The sequence below is a fragment of the Lissotriton helveticus genome, chromosome 1_1, assembly GCF_964261635.1.
Source record: "Lissotriton helveticus chromosome 1_1, aLisHel1.1, whole genome shotgun sequence".
Lineage (NCBI taxonomy): Eukaryota > Metazoa > Chordata > Amphibia > Caudata > Salamandridae > Lissotriton > Lissotriton helveticus.
The window spans coordinates 1,136,822,924-1,136,843,459 of NC_136057.1; the positions used below are offsets into that span (position 1 = coordinate 1,136,822,924).

The 20,536-nt window shown below is 39.8% G+C and overlaps 1 protein-coding gene across 1 annotated transcript in view; it reads left to right on the forward strand.

Moving 5' to 3' along the window:
- Positions 1 to 20,536, forward strand: part of MGAT4C (MGAT4 family member C) — a 1,165,419-nt gene that overhangs the window by 332,583 nt on the left and 812,300 nt on the right. The window contains exon 2 of the mRNA XM_078656572.1: positions 5,318 to 5,417. The gene's annotated coding sequence lies outside the window, so the exon portion shown is untranslated. The remainder of the gene's footprint in view (positions 1 to 5,317; positions 5,418 to 20,536) is intronic.

Consider the following 20,536-nt stretch of genomic DNA (forward strand, 5'->3'; position numbering starts at 1 on the left):
TAATTAGTCATAGGACATAGAAATCAATTGTCACTAAGGCACTTTAGCATTTGCAGTAGATGCACCAATGAGCAAAATCTGAAAATAATAATCTGATTGTAAAATATGTAGTAAATTTATAGAGAATGTGCAGCATCCTTAATGAGACACAAAAAGATCTCTCACCCACAAATTCTGGGGATTTTATAAGTAATTTCACTATAAAAAGTTAAGTAAATCGAAATTACATTGTCAGTATGAGGAGATCAAATGTATCAAAACTGGAGCCATTTAGAGTTCAACATTATAAAATGTCATATAATATCACCATCCTAGCCCTATCCCACAAATGAACATTATTTGTGCCCCTTCTGACCTAATGTCGTTCAAGATGTCTGAACAAATATGGTTTAATAAACAATGAAAAGACTAATGAGTGAATGAACTACAGCGTGCAGGAAGAGCCTTGAAACGGATCTAAAGGCGTCCTCTAAAGTTCTTTGAGAACAACATGTCATTACAAAACAAACAGTTCTAATTTTGCAGCGTGCGTTGTGAGTTAGAACTGTAAACATGCATTGAATATTTTGCAATAACATCCATATTCATTCATGATGGAATCAAGGACTGGTGGCCTAATTTAGAAAACATAATGCTGTACATCCCAGCCTTTTTTCATTTTAATTCCAAATGACTCATATTTATATATTAATAAGCACACATGTTTCTTATCAGGAAATAACTTCTAGTGAAATAACCCTAGAAATGTCCAGTGTAATCTTTACCTAGCATCCCCTGACTACCACATGTGAAAAGGCAATGGGAAATAAAACCTGAAACACCAATATTCCTATTCCAAATGCAGAGCTTAAAGCTGTTTAATTTCTCCACTTCATTTTGTATTGATTCTTCTGCCTATTAAGGGATGAGACATTAACATGCTGGATTTATTGCTCTATTTGGTTGAATTTCTATGCACTGCTCACTATGTATGCTGTATTATATCAGCAACACACACAAAGAATAAAACTGTGTCTGTCAGATCTCACAACCAGATGCAATTCTGCATAGAATTAGGTGATGAGGAGTTTAAGTTCCACTGAAAACTTCATTAACTTAATTTTAGGTAAGGATCACTAACACAGTTTAGTGAGTGAAACACACCAGAGTGTAGACGTGATTGATATCCCATCAGTGAGCCAGTGAAGGGAGCTTTAAGACCCTGTCTTCATAATATAGAGGCTTAAAACCAAAACGGTTGTTTTTACAGGGTCTATGCCACCTACTCGGAATCATGATAGCTGGTTGTCTTCTTCTGATACACTCAAAATATTAGAGTTCTCTGATGTCACCGACAGCACTCCTGCATATGTATAGGCCTTGACACAGATTCTGTACAGACCACGCATAGCTAAACCTATTAAACTGTCCTTTCTCCATCACCCATTTCTAGCGAATGTCTAATTGCATTTATCCTTTTGATTTAGCTTGGACTTGCCTCTGAGCTAAAGACTCAGCATAGAGACAATCACACCTCAGTCATTAGCACACATGAATAACTAATAAAGCAAATTACTTCCTTGAGCAGCATGACTTCTTTCATGGACTATAAGTGATGCATATCCTTTTGAATAGGCGTATTACTGTAAAGAGCAGTAAAATTGCAGGGTAAGATTCAGATCAGCCTAACCTTCAGGGTGCGGATAAACATATCCACATGATGCTTATAATGAAAGGATTTAAATTGTTTCAGAGGACTCAGTTCTTTCTAAGTAACGTATATTTCTTAAATTTGAGCAATAAATCGTCTCATTATTCATATGGGGCTTTGCCTACAATATATTAGATGTTTTAGAGCTCTGCTTTGGTAATATATTTCTAGAATATTCCAAAACTGGGAGCTTTGAAATTTACAATTTAAGAGAATGAGCAATGTCAACACAATGTAATCAATTTATATGTTTTACTTTTTTCAAAAGTAAAAGTTTGTAATCCAGTGTAGCACCAAACAAAGATGTTACTCATTGTAACACTAAGGGGTATATTCACAAAGACGGGTGATAACTATCGCCATCTTCAGTCATCGCAAGAAAAGTTAAGGCTAACTAACCCTGATTATTATCGCCATGTTAGTGGGCTATTTTCAAGCCAGCGGTACATGGCCATAGTAACAGGGAAGGGGTGTCAAAACCCATGTACTAATCATCGCGATGGCGAATGAAAATCCTGCGTTAGCCGGCGAAACGTTGTGAATGGCCAGTTATCGGCTGAGAAGTCTCATCATAACTACTTTGAGCTCCCGGACCAACACTGCCCCTGCTGGAAGCCAGGTGTCACCGTGAGACTGGCAGCGTGGTGACTGCGGCAATCAGCTTCCTCGAAGTCTGACCATTTGTTTGAACCAAAAATACTGTCATTTTAGTGGTGCTAACTTAGGCAGACACATTCCATCTGGAATACCTGCATCTTAAAATGCTCCTGGCTGTGTTCCCTTCCATGCTGCAGGTAGTCATCCTGCTTAACACCAGCAAAAGCCAGGTGTAAAATCCTTGGTGCTACAGCGGGTTATCCACTGTTGTTGCTTCGCTTCACAGATCTGGCAGTTTGTTGTGAATGTGGTGTGGTTTTCTTATGTGTTTTTGCACAGGAACCCCTACACTGCATCTTATTAGTGTTAGTTGGTGGTGTCCACCGTGGAGATAAATTTGGGGGTAGTTATCGCGGGAATACTGGTGTTGTCTGCAGTTTGCACCAGCTTGTGAATGGGATGTTAATTCTTTCACCACTTTTGATGCGTTAAAGTGGGGCTAATTCAGAGATAAATCCTTGTGAATATGCCCCTTAGAGTGTGTGGTAGTGGTTATTCTATCTCCACTTGTGCCCAGACCTTTTTTTCTCCACCATGGCAGAGACTGACACATTGCCTTACCTGTTTTAGCAAGCGTTGGCAAAGTCAATAAGAATAGGTTCTCAATGGCTGAACTATTGGCTTTGCCAATGATTTTTGCAATCACATTTGTACACATCTGTGACAATGCATACACAGTCATGCAATGACGATTTTGAAAAAAGGCTTTTCTCATATTAAAAACATATTCCAAGATGGCTGTTGGTGTCACAGCGCATGCACACATCAAAACACGTGCATTGGGACCCACGTGTCTTGATGCTGGCAGTCATTTTTAATTTATCAGTCTAACATGATAGACACCTATGATAGACTGAAAAATGAAAATATATATTACAAAAAGATTTTTAAAAAAAAGGCAAGTAAAGAGTGGCTCATTTTGCGAGGGGCCCAGCAGCATTTTGTATCTGCCATACCCTCTTAAAAAATATTTCTATAAATAAAATTCACATTGGAAGTGGTTATGAAGTTGTACAAGCAGCCTGCATCAGGGAGCAGGGGGGGTGGGTATTAAAACAGAGTATGAACAGGGAATGTGGAGGACAGTTGAAGGGAGAATCAGCAGAAAGAGGAAGGAGCAGTAAAACACATCACTTCATACAGACAAAGACAAAGTAATAGTGGTTCCCTGTGCTCAAGAAAGGTCAGCGGTATATATAACTGATAGCATTACTGTGAGACCAAAATGCTTTTGGGCCGCCAATCAGATTAATACAGAGAAAAGTCACCAAATTAGGAACATTAATGGGAGAGAGACCAAAATTAATTAATCATGAGCAAAGGGTTGACCAAAAGCCAGCTATATGTGTTTTGGAAATAATAGGCCTGACCAGCAGACTGTAATTTGCAACCAGATTATAGTTTTCCAAACCGACCGGCTGGTTAGGAAAATTCTGAGAAAGTTGAAAAGTGCAACTCAATCCAATTGACGTTCATCAAAGGATTTGTGGCCTTCTTGGCTCTGTGACTGACTTTCAATAAATTCGTTGTTTTTTAAATGCAGCCCAATTTTCTTAAAGAAAACAAGACCATGTTTAAAGAAAGTTAACTTTTTGTTTTCAAAGTTTGTTTGAGAGTTGCCAGTGGTCTCATGGACTACTGCCTGCTCCCTAACAAACTTTATTTTCTCTTCTGCTAATGAGGTGCCACTTTAACTCGGAGTTTGGTAACCTTTCAATGATATATGACCACAATTTCAGTCCCAAAACAACGATACATATGAATAGTAATTGCTTTTGGAAAGGACACCTAAAAAATTTCCCTTCCAAACAGCAATTCCTTATCCATTTCTAAACCCATTTAGTAGTCAGAAAACATTTTCCACTCCACTCTTACGGTTAAAAAGTCTGAATTGGAGCATTTGTGACCCCAAAAATACTTTGTACAGCCCCACAACATTTGCCATTTTTTGCAAATATGACAGTCATGTTCTGCCTTACGTCTTTATGGTTTTTACCAAGAAATACATTGCAGACTACAATTTCTCACATGTACTTTATCTCAACGAAGTATAAAAAATGAAATTCCTCGATCCACTCCCCATGTCGGTGCATAGTTCTCTCTTAAACCAAAACCTACCTCCAACTAAGATCCAACATGTTCTATACTTTTTGTTCAACACAATAGAAATGATTGCAGACTTCTAAAGCCATGGACGGACTAACTAAAAAAACACATTTCATGACGTTTTTCCATTTTCCCACGCTTTAAACAGAACTTTCGTGATTGCTCTATTTAGACATAGGGCACCTCTCTCTCTCTCCCTCTCTCTCTCTCCCTCTCTCTCTCTCTCTCTCTCTCCATATATATATATATTTGTAAGATCTTAAGAGAAGGTCTTAATATGATATTTTTATGTAATATAATTACCCATGCACACATACGTGTGCATATATTGATGTATGTTTGTGCATTGTATATTTCGGAACATCAGTGTTATTAGTTTCGAACTGCTGATTGTGAAATAATTAATATGTCATAGTAGCAGACCGACATCTCTGTGCAGTGCAAATTAAAATTATTTACATACAAGCATTCAAGCTTTCTCTTAGTAATTCACATAGCTGTGATTAAGGAATGTTCTTTTGCAGCATTTGATAGGACAGCAGACATATTAGTTATCTTAAATGGTATATGGGTTTTGCTTAATTAATGTATTGTGTATCTTCATCATCATTAACTAGCAATGTAGCTATGCATCGTATGTGTGTAAGTCAGACCTAATAAGAAGATGTACTTGATGTAAACCTACTGACAGTGCCAATTGTGAATCCTTTGCATGATGCATGAAGCTGAGCTTCTAAATTACAAAGTTAACTTTAAAAGGAAAATCACTAATACCTGTCCTTGAGTTCTTTATTAAACCTTTCGAAACATTTATTGTGGATATGTTTTCAAATGTATTTATTTTTTTCAAACATTATATTAAAGGTTCTGGATTACCTGCGGATCGGATGTGACTTCATCTGCGGCCTGTGAATATTATAGAGCAAATCTCTGAATCAGAAATCTTCTCTTGCTTGGAATTGAGGTAAATCAATACAACTTATTTAGCCCTCCAGAAACTGTGTTATCTAGTATTTCTTTAGTGTGAAAATTCCACTATTGCTAAATTGGATCAATGTTAACCAATCCTAGAGCAGCTGCAACTGCGAGCCTACATCACTCGTTGGAGAAGTAATATTGTTGGAGGGGATAATATGTGGGAATATTTCAGTGTAGTGCATGGGGTCCAGAGATGTGCTTTCATCATTTCATAGGGGAGACTTTGTCATTGTGAGCATATAAATGTAGCATAAGAAGTGCTAGATCTGTGTGTAGTGTTTGTTCCATTAGAGGTAAAGGAAGTACATGGGTTGTAGATAATGGGTCCGATTTACAGATAAACGTAGACGTTTGGTCTAAACTCAGACCAAACGTTACGTTTACGACTTTGGGAATTCAGAAAGGGAATTTATGAGTACTATATTTAAGTCTGCACTTCTGTCCTTAATCACATATTTCATTCGGCAGATGTATGAAAAATTTAATTTGAACCTCTGTGCCAGGTTGTCCCACCATCACCACCTGTGGGGGGCAGACTTGAAGGGGCTGGCTTCTGAAGTAGAAGCTGCTAACACAAACATCTCTGCTTTACAGGAGTTCAGAACTATCTTGGTTGCTCTAAGCTATGCCCCCAGTTTTACTAGGGCCTTCCTCCTCAAGTTAACCACCTAGGGGGTATCACCAACATATATCTGATAAGCCACATGGTGTGCCCTGGTGACCTGAGCCAACTGTTGTATACAAACATTGAGAGAGAAGAGAACAGTGAATAGAAAACCACATGTGGATTTTGTAATTAATGGATCTATGTTTTTTCTATTGAAAGCAAGGGGTTGTAAAGGTAATGATATGAACTTTTAGCTTGAAATATTTTTATTGAAAAAGTACCATGTCAATTATTTAGTACCTTTCATTGAAACTGCGTGTTGAAAAGTTTTTTTTGAAATGCAGTTAAGCATCCAAGAATAATATTTTGGAACTAGATCCTTTACTATTCTGTTTCTTATTCTACAATTCATTAGGAACGGTGTCTATTACAGTTGCATATCACAGTGGTTTCCATTACACCATAATGTATAATGACATATAATATTATATTAATTCATTAGTACTGTGGTCATTTTAATGTAGTGCTGCTAGATAAATGACCAGTCCAAATCAAGCCCATGAACGCTTGGGGCACAATTTTATCACTGTTCATAAGAATTGTACAGTTCACTATACTGTAACATATAGTAAATATTACATTACATTTATTAATATTGTGTTTATTATATATAGTTTCAGAAGATGATTATTTGATCTCCATTATAAAGTGTCTGAGGAAAGCTGTCTCACAAAGATGTGGGGCATATTAGTAGTTTATAATCAATAGGTTCTAATTAAATATTAGATTATGGACCTTATTTACAAATTGTTGGACAGGATTTAAATGTGCCTTAAAGCCTATGTCAATTGCAATACAGGGGCAGGGCATCTGTTTTTTTAAAGAGTATCCCATGAGCCAAACTCTAAGTAATATCATTAGTTATTACGTTTGTGATAATTTTAATATCACTTTGCAAAAAAAGAGTTGTTTCAAAAATACAGCAAAATTGCATTTCTACCAAATTATTTAAATTAGCTTAAGGCGGTTAATATCTTTCCAGAAATGTAAACGTACCTTATTATAGCTCCGGCTGTTATCATGCATTCTCATCCATGCATCCTAACTGTACCCCACCCCTAAGTGGGAACATTTTCTATACTGTGGCTTTGATCCAGCATAAAACTTTCCAATCAAGATCACAGATCTTGAAATATATAGTGTGATCTTGCCTGTAAAACTAATAAGTGGAATTGACGGAAACACATGTGACCATCCTGCCTGTATGTCAAACTCAGAGTAGTTCATCTGGTACCATTAAAACATGGCTTTCATGTTGTAGAAGGTGCAAATGACATTTTTGGGGGTTTATGGCACAATAGATTATATTGTAAATGATAAGCAATACCTGTATGTTGTAAAAAAAGGTGGCAAATCATATTCTGTGTATAAACTTTACAGATGATTCATTGGATGTTTTTGTCATTGTGGTTAGAAGGGGATCTATGATTTGAGTTGATTGTGAGTCGTATGGAAATTCTTTGTTTACCTGATGTTCATTTTCATGTTCAGGTGATCTGAAATAAATTAGAACATTTTGCTGTGGCAAAATAATTGATGCATTGCTCATCTGATGTAAATACAGAGGACACACCAATTAGATAGCTATTTGACTGTTCTCTTAGATTTATTTAATGGAGAAAGGCAAATTCAGCAAGCTTCTTTTTATTTGTGTAGATCATATAGTGGGACTGAGGTAGTGGGGAAAACCTTAGCATAATGCATATTTTCCAGCATTGGGTTTGAATGATATGAGTCACTGCAATCCTCAAACCAAATCACATTTAAAAAGCATGAACTAAGAATTAGCTCAACTTGAACTAAGGAGGGTTACATAAAAATGCATCGTAAAACACTTTCCAAAAGGTAAAAACTTTTGAGAGTTGTGTAATATTCCTTAGATCATCCATAAAGAGTTCCACTCTTCAGGGTGGGCGTAGCTGTCGGAGTACTACTACGCAAAACTCCACAAAGTTGAACAAAAACTTTGTGAACTTCGCAACTTTGCTCCGCAAACAGAGACTTTATATGTTTTTGGAAAGATAGAAAATAACCCGTGCTTTACATACTAAAATGCATATAGTGACTTCACAAAGGTGAAAGTGATGTTTTAGCAAGCAGTGAGAGAGGTGATAATTTTGGTATCCTCCCTAACGTAGGGAGAGAAACAAGTAGATGCCTTGAAAACAGAGATCACATTGTGCTGAACGATTCAGTGATGGTCCCATCCTATTAGGACCACCCCAAGCACAGTTATTATTGGCAAAAATACAATCCCAACCAAAGGCCCTGCAAAGCATTATGGGAAAAGATTAGCAGTGGCCAGTGAATATTATAGTATCCAAAATCAAAATAAATGTACAAAGAGCTGCAGTTCAAATGGTCGTTACTAGGTGTCTCTCACAAGTCAAATGCAAAAAAATTGAATCAAGCTGCAGTTCCACTAGTCGTTACTAGATGTCCCTCACGAGTCAATTGCAAAAGCATTGAAATTATTACATCAAGCTGCAGTTCCACTAGTCGTTACTAGATGTCCCTCATGAGTCAAATGCAAAAGCATTGAAACCCTGAGCTGAGAGCTAATACTATAAATTCTATAAAGAGCTGAATTGTAGCTTCATGAAAGGGTTTCAATGCTTTTGCATCCGATTCGTGAGGGACACCTAGTAACAACAAGTTGAATTGTAGCTCTTTGTAGAGTTATTTTGATATTGAATACTATAATATTCACTGCCCACTGCTAACCTCATCCCATAATGCTTTGCAGGGCCTTTGGTTGGGATTGTATTTTTGCCCATAATAACTGTGCTTGGGGTGGTCCTAAGAGGATGGGACCACCACTGAATCGTTCAGCATGATCTGCTTATGCTCTTTGTGTTCAAGGCATCTGCTTGTTCCTCCCCCTAGGTTACGAGGGACCTCAAAATCATCACCACTCTCATTGCCTGATATTTCAATCTCAAAGTTCATTTTTGTGAATCGGTTATATGGTTTTAAACATGTAAAGATCTTTATCAAAGCATTTGTGGATGCAGCTTAGAAGCTGACTCCGCTACGTGTGGGAGTGAATTTTTTGCCTAACTACATCATTTTCATGTAATGCGTAGAAAACAAATGTCCGCAAACTCCGAGAGCATAGCGAAGTTCATTGCCCAGGGTTATCCACTATGAGCTATCCATCATGAAAGAAAACTTTCCTCCTGCCTTTTTCTTTGAATTTTGGGGGCATCTGGAGATGTTTTACCTGATGATCAGTTTCCTTTGGAAAGTACGGTGTCACCCTTGATGTGGAAGTCAGAAATATACTGAACACGTGGATACTCTTCCAGGTAGAAGGACTGCTGTGCTGCTACAGGACTGCCACCCTGCAGGACTGCTGCCCTGGAAGAATAGCTTTCTTACTGTGCTGTTTGCTGCCCTCTTTTCTGGGGGAGAAGGACTGGACCCACACTACTTCAACCCAGAACCAGAGTGAGTGCTGGGGCCTGCTGGCTTGCCTCTTGATTGAAATCTCAGGGATATAAAAAACTTCCAACTCACCTGCTACAGTACCTGAACTCTGCCATCTGTGAGTCTGCCCTGCCAAGTGGTGCCAACCCAGTCCTGGACCCTGGGAAGTATACTGAAGTGGTAGGATCAGAAGTCAAGTAGTTATATCTACTGGTGCCTTTGAAGTAGGGGAGATTTCTAATATTGGCTTTGAAGTGCACAGAGGTCCCTTCCTGCACTGGCTCCAGACTCACAATAGGAGGTTAAGCAGTCCCATCCTCTCAGGATGACCCATCAATGCCCAGCAAGTCACAACTTAGTTCCCTTTGTGTGTGGCTGTCTAGGGGGAATGCACAAAGTCCAGCTGTCACCCATCCCAGATGTGTATTTGAGACAGACCGCAGGCACACAGGGCTAAGAGCATTAACACTGGGGTGGTGTAGGTAGCAAAGACATGATGGATTAAACCCAGATCTATGACTGGGGGTGAATGTTTGATTTGTTCAGCATTACATCAATCATCTGTTCTTTTTGCATCATTCTAAAAGAGGCATTTTTTTAATTGTCGTGATAAATTCGACTTTAGCATCAAAGAGGATTAATCATTACATTTTCACAAGTGCAAAATATGGCAGTTCTACCTCCTTTCAATTGGGAGTTACAGCTTATTAAAGGTAAAAAGAAATCCCCAATGCTAACCTGAAAATGGGAGTTTTTCTCTACCAGGACAAGTACAACTTAAAAGTACATGTACAACCTTTCAATTACACAGCACCCTTCACTATGCGCTACCTAGGGTCTACCATATTCCATAGTTATGATTATGCAAATGTAAAGCGCTCTGATACCCCCGGGTGGAACTAGCGCTATATAAAACTTCTTAAATAAATATATACCGTAGGGGTGACTGATATGTAATATAAAATTGAAGTTTAAGACTTGGCAAGGGGTTTTAAATGCCTGGTCGACATGGCAGTGCAAACTGCACACACAGACTCTGTAGTGGCAGGCCTAACATGTGTTTAAAGGACTACTTAAGTGGGAGACACAATTAGTTCTGTAGGTTCACTAGTTGCATTTAATTGGCAGGCCCTGGGCTCAGATCGTGCACTTTACTAGGGATGTTATGTTATATTAATGATCACTTGTAGAGCGCACGTCCACCAAAAAGGTCTCTTGGCGCTGAGGTAGAAAGAGGCTGTTACTTATCGTTGTATTCATAAGCTTGTTTGAACAGCCAAGTTTTCAATTGTTTTCCAAAACTCTCATAGTTTACAGAGAATCTTATTTCAATTGCACATATGAGAAGCAGACACATAAAACCTGGCTTCCCCAATCTCTTTCTTTTGCTTCTGGGAACAACCAGTAGATTTAGGTGTGCAAAACTGAGCTGGTGGTTAGGAACATAGCACTGAATTTCAGAAGATAAGAAAGCCAGGCTTTAACCATGGAGAGATTTAAAGAAAAGCCACCCTGTTTTGAAAATGGACCTCTTAAGTATCAGAAGCCAGTGCAGATTTTTTTTTAAGGATTTAATGTAGCAGAATCTTGGCTGCTCAAATATCAGCCTTTCTGCTTGATTTTGTATTATCTGCAGGCTATGCACAAGGCCAGAGGGAAGTCTCAAGTATAGAGTATTGGCAAAGTCAATACGGAACAATTCTTAGGCGATTATGATTTGGATGATCGCTTCGAAGGTAAAGAATCTTATTATTTTCTTTTATTTTCTGAAGCTGCTGGAAGCAGGATGAGGTCACTGCACCTATCTGAGGTTTCACCATTTTTTTGGGGAGAGGAGGAGCACCCATCTCCTGAGGCCAGAAAGATGAGTTCCAAAGTTGAAGTTTGTTCTTTGTCACCTCTAACCCGGTTTTATCAGAGTTCAATTTCAGTTGATGGTTGTCCATCCTATCCTGTGTATTAAGCATGGTGTTTTGAAGATTATTGATTCTAGCGTGTTGTCAATTGTGAATATCAGCTGCAAATCATGAGCATAATTGTAGATCTTCACCTTTCTCTGTTGAAGAGAGTGTACCAAGGGACGAGTATAGAGATTGAAAAGGATAGGAGAAAGGGCGGGCCCTGTTGCACTCCACATCCAAGATGAACCTTCGGCGAGCAGAAAGGAAAGAGACGGACTGCATTTACTTATAGGTAAAGTAAATATGTCAACTGTGGATATTCCCATCAAAACCATGTTTAGGGGAGATAGCACACGCACTTTAGCACTGGTTAGCAATGGTAAAGTGCACATAGTCCTAAAATCAACAAAAATGAGATCAGCAAAATTGGAGACAAGCAGACAAAATGTTTGGAGGAAGATCAACCTAAGGCTGAAAGGTCTAGTACTAGTACTCATAAATCCATGACTTTATTAAGGCTGGTGAAACTCCAAGTACTGGCATGCTTAGTACTACTGTCTGAAAATTCATATCTGGGCAGAGGAAGTGGGTTCTGACCCACTTAACTCTCTCAGATCATTTTGTTTTTGGATGTCTTAGTTTATGCATCTCTGCTGTGAGATCCTCTAATGGAATTTCATCCACAGTAGGTTTATGTCAACATGTTTTTAGCTGTATTTGCCAGTGCCCATCTTTTAAAGTAAGGTCTACTGTTGCACAATTGGGGTTAAATGTCCTGCATTGGTTACATGCGAACACATGTGCCCATTTGTATGTAGAGGTGTGCGGGTTGAGTGAAGAAGACTGTTGTCTGGCTTAGCCTTGTATATACGTGCAAGTAGGTCTGCCACAGATGAGATCTGTTATATATTGGCTGTGGCCTGTATGGCACTTATAATTTAATTTGCATCTAAAAAACGGTATTCTCTTCGTGTTTTTTACTAAAGTGTGAGACTGTAGTGCTTGACTGTAATTACACTTTGGATAAAAATATACTGTTGGATTAGCTTAACATAGAAATTGGATTGATGCTGCAGGAGACTACCAGAAGCTAGGACAGGAAGATAGATCCAGAGCTCTTTATAGCTTCTTGAAGAAAGGAGAGGAGTCCTGAGGCCAGGTGGCCCTACAAGAACAATATTGGTGTGTTTACATACCACCTTGAGTAAGAAAAAGCAAACCCCATGCAAATCGGCCTATCGGGTCTGAGATCTCGTTAGATGCTTTTATGCGGTAGGGTGTGAGTTAATCACACTCGCCGCGTGGCTGGTGGTACTCATAGCAATCAAGACATTCAACTTTGCTTCGAGTTCCTGGGGAGCTAAAAAGGCAGTGCAACCCATAGGAAACTAATTACAATGATTATCACTTTAGAATCCTTGGGAAACATAGGGGAGCACTATGCTCTCACCTGCTGAAATCCTTTAAGTCACCTATTTAAATAAATTGTCATTTTTATAATTAGGTGCACTTCAGATTGGGCTTGAAACAGTGATGAATGTTTATCGCGTGCTAGAAAATATGTTGGCTAATGATACCATTATGAATGTGTTTTTGCTGAAAACATAGCCTTGTTTATATAATATGATGCAAATTTACAATCACATTTAAATGTGATTTACAACAAAACTGGTGGTCTTATAATTGCATATGTTTCTACCAAATACAATGATCAATAGTGAGGTATAAAGTTATAATATAGTTTTGGGAACACAAATCTGCTCACATAGTAAGAGGCTTTTTGCTTATCCAAACACACATGATATATGGCAGATTCCTCAAGCATGTCTCTTCATTTTTTATGGGGCAGGTGGGGTTAGTGCATAAAGATAATTTTGACTGTAACCTGAGGGCAGGTCATTTAATATGAGAATGATGTTAATCATTTTTTATTCTTGCATTTTCTGAACATAGCACATATTGAAAGACCACACAGAGATTATTGACCTTTAACCCCATGCATGCTCGTGACGGAACCATTCAATCACGAGCCACGGTGGTGCTGTGCTGGTGACGGAATGGTTCCGTCACGGCCCGGGGGCCGCGCCTGCGCGGTGCTGATTTCGCACCTGCGCGGCGCGTTCTATTGAGCGGGCGGGGTGTGACGGAACCATTCCGTCACAAGCACAGCGCCACCGCGGCTCGTGACGGAGTGGTTCCGTCACGAGCATGGCGGCGCTGCGCGGTCCCCCCTAGCGCCGCGGCGGAATTACCGCCGCGGCCAAGGGGTTAAAGAATGAATTGTGGTGCAGGATCAGTAATGCAACCAATGACACATCACCTTTGTTTCAGTAACTACATGTGTGCAGGTATGTTGTGTTATGCATCAAATGTGCAAATAAACATCAGAGAAGAAATAACTGCTAATTCCCTAATGTAAGAAATTGTTGGTTGAGGGAGGTGTGAGACCTTTTCAGGCAAAATACATAATCCTTTTCAGGGTGAACCACAAATGTCCTTAAATTAACCTGTGCTTTACCGTCTGGCAATTTGCAATACAAGCAGTCAGGCTTAACTTAGAGGCAATATGTAAAGGATTTATGCAGCACTTTAACAGTAATAACGTAAAAACATTACACAAGACAAATCCCACTCTAATTAAGAAAAAAAGAGTGCAATTTAATTAATTATTTGCCATCAAAACAACAAAAATCCAATCAATAGAACCAGAGATATGCAATTTCAAAGATTTAAAATAAGTATAGTGCCCTAAAACACAAAGCACTACTTGAGATTATCTTGTTGTGCAAGTGTGAAAGTCGCAAGTTCAGGGTGACTGTGAAGGAGCGTCGGTCAGATACAGGGCCCAGGTTAGTCCCACTTAAAAGTTACTTTGTCAAAGTCTGGTGCAAAGAGTCCAGTTCGGGGGTGGAGGAGTCTACAAGGAGCAGTGCGAGCGTCACAGATTGTCATTGTGTCATCTTGAAGAGCAGAACTCATTTTATGTATCAAACCATAAACATTGGATGACATAGCCAAAAGTTTTATGAGCCTATTCTTCCCTCATCTGATTCAGACAAAATCATTACGTATACAAACAAAAACAATTTTTAACAGTGCATAACATGCCCACAGTTTTAAACAGAAGGAGTTCCCTAATGTACCCTAATTGTCCAAAGCCCTAGGATTAAGCATGTAAAGGGGTTATTATACCAACTAATTAACTAAACAAAGACAAGGCACCTTATTTTACAAGACAAGGTATATTGATGTTATTGTATGCTTGAAGTGGTCCAACCTTGCTGATAAAATTGACCCAACCTCTTACTACGAACTTTCTAAAAGTGACATTTTCAGAACTGCGACTTAAAATCTGAAGTTACCAATAAATATGTTTTTTAAATAACAGTTAATTTAAGTGATAACATGGCATGTCTTCCTACTCCCAATCAAATAGTATATCTTAATAAATGTAATAACGTAACTCAATGTTATTCACTGGGAGAGATAGGCCTTATTGTAGTGAAGAGCAAAGTTAGTAGTTTTCCACGAGCAGGACATGTAAAATTTAAAAGTACATGTTCAACTTTCTAAATAGACGGCACCCTACCCTATGGTCTGTTTAGGGCCTACCCTTTGGGTGATTTATATGTATGAAAAGGGAAGGTTTCAGCCTGGCAAGTGGTTTAATTTGACAGGTTAAAATGGCAGTTTAACAGACCTGGGGTAACAGTGACTCAAGAAAAAAAATTCAATGCTGATATTGAAACAATAAATAAGGGGATAAAGTATTTAAATGGAATCAGGACAGCGAGGATAATGAAATGTATACTAGGGATGGGAAAGTATCAGTATAGCTAAATGGCTAAACTAAAAAGTTTGACTATCAATATTTGTGGTCCTAATGATGACAAAAAAAGACAAAGAGTGTCTGTTGGTTTACAATCAACGGGGGCTAATATCCTTTCTGTACAAGAAACACACATTGAGGGTTCTCAAACACATCTACTAAATAAATTGGCAGCCGCGGTCCGTGGAGGGAGTTCGGTGGGGTAGGGAGGCGGTGCGGGGGAGGGGCAGGGTAGGGGGTGGTAAACAACAGAATATGGATAATTGCAGGTAAGTAAACAATTTAATAAATACAATGAATTTCGTAGCGCACCCTGCATCACAAAATGCGATGCAGCGCGCGCTACGAAATTCGTTTTATTTATTAAACTGTCTACTTACCTGCAATTATCCATATTCTGTTGTTTACCACCCCCACCCTGCCCCTCCCCCGCACCGCCTCCTGCCCCACAGAACTCCCTCCACGGGCCGCGTCTGTAAATTGGGCTTCAGGGTGATTACGGCCTCAACACAAGGAGTAAGGACAAAGGGTGTTGCTATATTGGCGAAAGGGGGTGGGATTCAATTCACTCGTTCTTTATCCAATAAATACGGACGATGGGTTATCGCAGGGTGTCAATAGAATAATGGAGCGAAAATGACTATCTGTACGATATATAGTAAGATTAGTGATGACCCAGAGGTACTGGATCACATATCTAATGAGCTTGTTCATTGGCCTCTCAAGTAATAATCTGTGGTGATTTTAATCTTCATTTACCACGTGACTGGGCAGATGAACCAGATTTTCAGTACAAGGGCAGGAAGACAAAAGTATTTCAAGCATTTAAAAATGTATGTCAAACCTATGGTTTGATAGATTGCTGGCAAAAGAACAACCGATGGATCGTGGCTTTACGTACTATTCCCATCCACATGCAAGTCATGCAAGATTAGATTATATCCTGGTTTCTAATACACTAGTAGCTAGCCGTTCAATAGAAAAGCTACCAAGGGTACTCTCTGCTCATAATCCTCTTCTCTTAACTGTTGAACTTCGTTCAACTAAGTATAATATGAAAACATGGACGTTTGAAATAGCACTACTGGGCAATGAGAGGTTCTGTGATCTCATGCGACCGGGGCCCTCATCCTCCTGGACCTGTCAGCCGCCTTCGACACTGTCTGCCACCACACCCTACGCACCCGCCTCCACGACGCAGGAATCCGAGGCAAAGCTCTGGACTGGACCACCTCCTTCCTCTCCGACCGAACACAGAGAGTCCGCCTCCCTCCCTTTCGATTCGAAGCCACCAAGATCATCAGTGGCGTACCCCAAGGATCTTCCCTCAGCCTGACGCTGTTCAACATATACATGGCCACACTCCCCCACGTCGCCAGACTGCATGACCTCAACATCATCTCCTACGCCGACGACACACAACTGATCCTCACACTCACCAAGGACCCTGTCACTGCCAAAATCAACCTCCACGAAGGTATGAAAGCCATCGCCGACTAGATGAAGAACAGTCGGCTGAAGCTGAACTCGGACACAATGGAGGTTCCCATCCTTGGCTCCTCGCCTTCAGCCTGGGATGACTCCTGGTGGCCGACCACCCTGGGAGCTGCTGCAACACCCACTGACCACGCACACAACCTGGGATTCATCCTCGACTCCACACTCCCCATGACCAAGCAAGTCAATGCCATCTCATCCTCCTGCTTCAACACCCTCCGCATGCTCCTGAAGATCTACAAGGGGATCCCCACCGCCACTTGAAGAACGGTCACCCAGGCCCTCATCAGCAGCAGACTGGACTACGAAAACGCCCTCTACATGGGAGCCCTGGCCAAACTACTGAAATGACTGCAAAGCACACAGCACGCCTCGGCCCACCTGATCCTTGACATCCCACACCACATCACACCCCACCTAAGAGACCTGCACTGGCTCCCCGTCAACAGGAGGATCACCTTCAAGCTCCTCACCAACGCACACAAAACCCTCCACAACACCGGTCCAGAATACCTCAACAAATGGCTCACCTTCTACACCCGACCCGCCAGCTCCACTCCGCGGACCTCAACCTCGCCACCGTCCCCTGCATCAGGAGAATGACCACCAGTGGCAGATCATTCTCCCACCTCGCTGCCAAGTCCTGGAACACCCACCCATCCTCCTACGGCAGACCGAAGACCTACTAACCTTCAGGAGGCTGCTCAAGACCAAGAGCACTCATTGATACTGTTTGGGATGCCCTAAAGGCAAGGATCAGAGGTGAAACTCTTCGATTTTCATTAAACGCTAATAAAAAAGCCAAACAAGATGTGAAAGTACTTCAGGATAATTTAGCTGCTGCTGAGGAAGAACTAATAAAACCTGTCCAGGAGGGAATAAACTAAGGCAGGTCGCTATTGCGCAAAATTGTATTATTGATGTATTAACGGCAAGGGCCATAGATAGAGCTATAATGCATAAGGAAATTTTTTATGAATTTAGTGAACAGGTAGGACACCAACTGGCGGTACGTACCTGAGAACAAATATCAGCTAATTTTATCAAGGCTATTCGGGATCCAGAAGTGGGTTTAAGGACAGATCCTGATGCAATTAGAACAGCGTTTCACAGATACTATCTGGATCTGTATAAAGATAGTGATATACAACATGATTTAATCAAGGAATATATCGATCAAGATAGATTCTCAAGATTAGATACAAATGATATAGAAAGTATGGATGCTATTCCGAGGTGGGAGGAAATTCTTCTTGCAATAAATAGTCTTGCAACAGGTAAAGCGGCGGGCATGGATGGGATTCCCATTGAATGTTATGTTAAATTTTCCACGCAGCTAAAAAGGATATTGTTAGACCTGTTTGCACATATATTTCAGGGGAGTCGACCTCTAGGATCTTGGTCCATGGCTAAAATTGTGTGTTTTTAAAAAAAAAACCATAAAGATCCTACTGAACTTGGGTCTTATCGTCCAATAACGTTAATAACTGGGGGCTCTAAAATTTATGCTAAGCTATTAGCGACCCGTTTAGCCCCGCACATACCCAAAATTGTATCTAAACGACAGCATCGGTTTATCCCTGGAAGAGCGACAACCGATCATATCCAAAGGGCTATCTCATTGTTCGACTGGGCAGAGGTGGCAGGGGACCCTACGGCACTTCTATTATTAGACGCCGAAAAGGCTTTCAATAGGGTCTCCTGGAAATATCTCTGGATTGTCATGGCATGGAGTGGTATCGAGGAACCTTTTATTAAAGCAATACAGATGTTGTATCAGGACCCGTCAGCTATCGTAATGGTTATTGGGTCAGTATCTGACCCATTACTAGAGGGACGAGACAGGGGTGTCCGTGCTCTCCTCTTTTATTCGTGTTATATATTGATCCATTTATTCGGAGACTAGATAATAACGAGTTAATTCCATCCATCTGGATAAGAGACCAAGCAACAAAAACGTTGGCATATGCGTATGATATCGCTTTGGTTACTAGTGACCCTGTGAACTCAATGGGGGTAATTGAAGAAGAAGCAAAGATCTTTGGTGAGATATCTGGATATAAATTAAATCAAGGCAAAACTAAGACTATTCCCAATAGTAAAATTGAGATGAGGGACGAACGAGTAACAGAGAAAGCTATATATCTGGGTTTTAGTATAACCGCCAACGTAGAGAATCTAGTTAATGACAATATCATCCCACTAATGCAACATACAAAAAAGATATGGTTCAGTATAACAGTCTCCATCTATCTATTGGGGGGAGATGCAACTTGATTAAAATGCTTTTCTTACCTAGAATTTTTATATTTTTTCAGAGCAATCTGTTTGGAATTTTCTTTGCAAATATTTAAAGATATAGATAGCATGTTTTCCAGGTTTTTATAGGGAAATAAGAGACCTCGTAGAGCATTATGATTTATCACCCTACCAAGAGATAAAGGGGTATTGGCATTGCCCAACCTCAAACTATATTATTGGGCCACCACATTGAAATATTGTATTAATTTATTATTTAAGATAGATGTATGTAATGACGGGGATATTCCAACACCACAAGAACTCCTACTTGGTGCTGTATCCAGAGGATGCTTGTGGCGCCATGTGAATGACAGTTACTTTAGAAAGTCAGATATAAGTGTTTATTTGGCATCTCTAAGGTCTGGAATAATACATGCAAATTATTGGGTATCGGAGGATTATCTCATTAGACGCCAATCTATGAAAATAATAATCTCGCAGGGATTTTTAATGATACTTGTATGGGAAGATGGGTTCAGAGAGGGATTACACAACTTGGATGTTTTTACTCTATCTCAGGATTGAAATCTTTTGATGAACTACAGATGGAGTATAACCTAGATCATCAGGACTTTTCAAAATATTTACAAATTCTGGATTTTCTCTGGAAGAAGGGTGGTGGCGGATTAAAATTTCAAGTAGTTCCATTAATGGAGAACATGGCTAAAAAGATACAGATACAAATTGGAGAAATGTATGACTTATTGAATGTATGTCTCCCGGACAATACTGATAAATATATTACAAAATGGCAGGCTAAACTTGGGGTCTCGGCCGAAACTATCCACCACTCCTTCGCATTATTTCCATCCGATCTAATGTCCACAAAATTACAGGCTCAATATTATAAAACCTTCTTTTTTCTATATTATACTCCATGCAAAATCGCTAAATGGGAGGCTGATAAAGGAACCAACATGTCCTAGATTTGGGTCAACCGAAGCTGACAGTGTACATATGTTTGCTTCTTGTGAGGGATTAACGAAGTTAGTGAATGATGTTTCAGCCTTTTTATCAGAGGTATTTAACACAAGAATAAAAATCTCTGCTGATGAAATTATGCTAGGTATAGCTAACTCAGAACGTCCAAAACACATGCATGGGCTGATATTTCTAGCAATTGCTGTTTTCAGATTATGTATAGCGTCAGCTTGGATTGATCCAAATTCCCCAGTGTTCCAACAATGGAGGTCTCAGCTACTGGCTATGTGTAGTCTAGAGGTAGCCATCTATAAAAGAAAGGGGCGCAATAAGCGTAAAAAGGGACTCATAACATGGGATCTGTAATTTAAATGGTCACAAAGACAGACAGAGAATGTGTAATCCATGTGAAATTCCTGTTTAGAGTTGTTTTATATTTTTTTTCTGCATTAATGGAAAATTTTCGTCTGTGTGGATGTAATATTTTACAAAATGAAATCCCTGGAATTTAGTTTGTACTGGGAAGGTCTGAGCTGGGGCGGGGGGTTGGGGTAATGGGG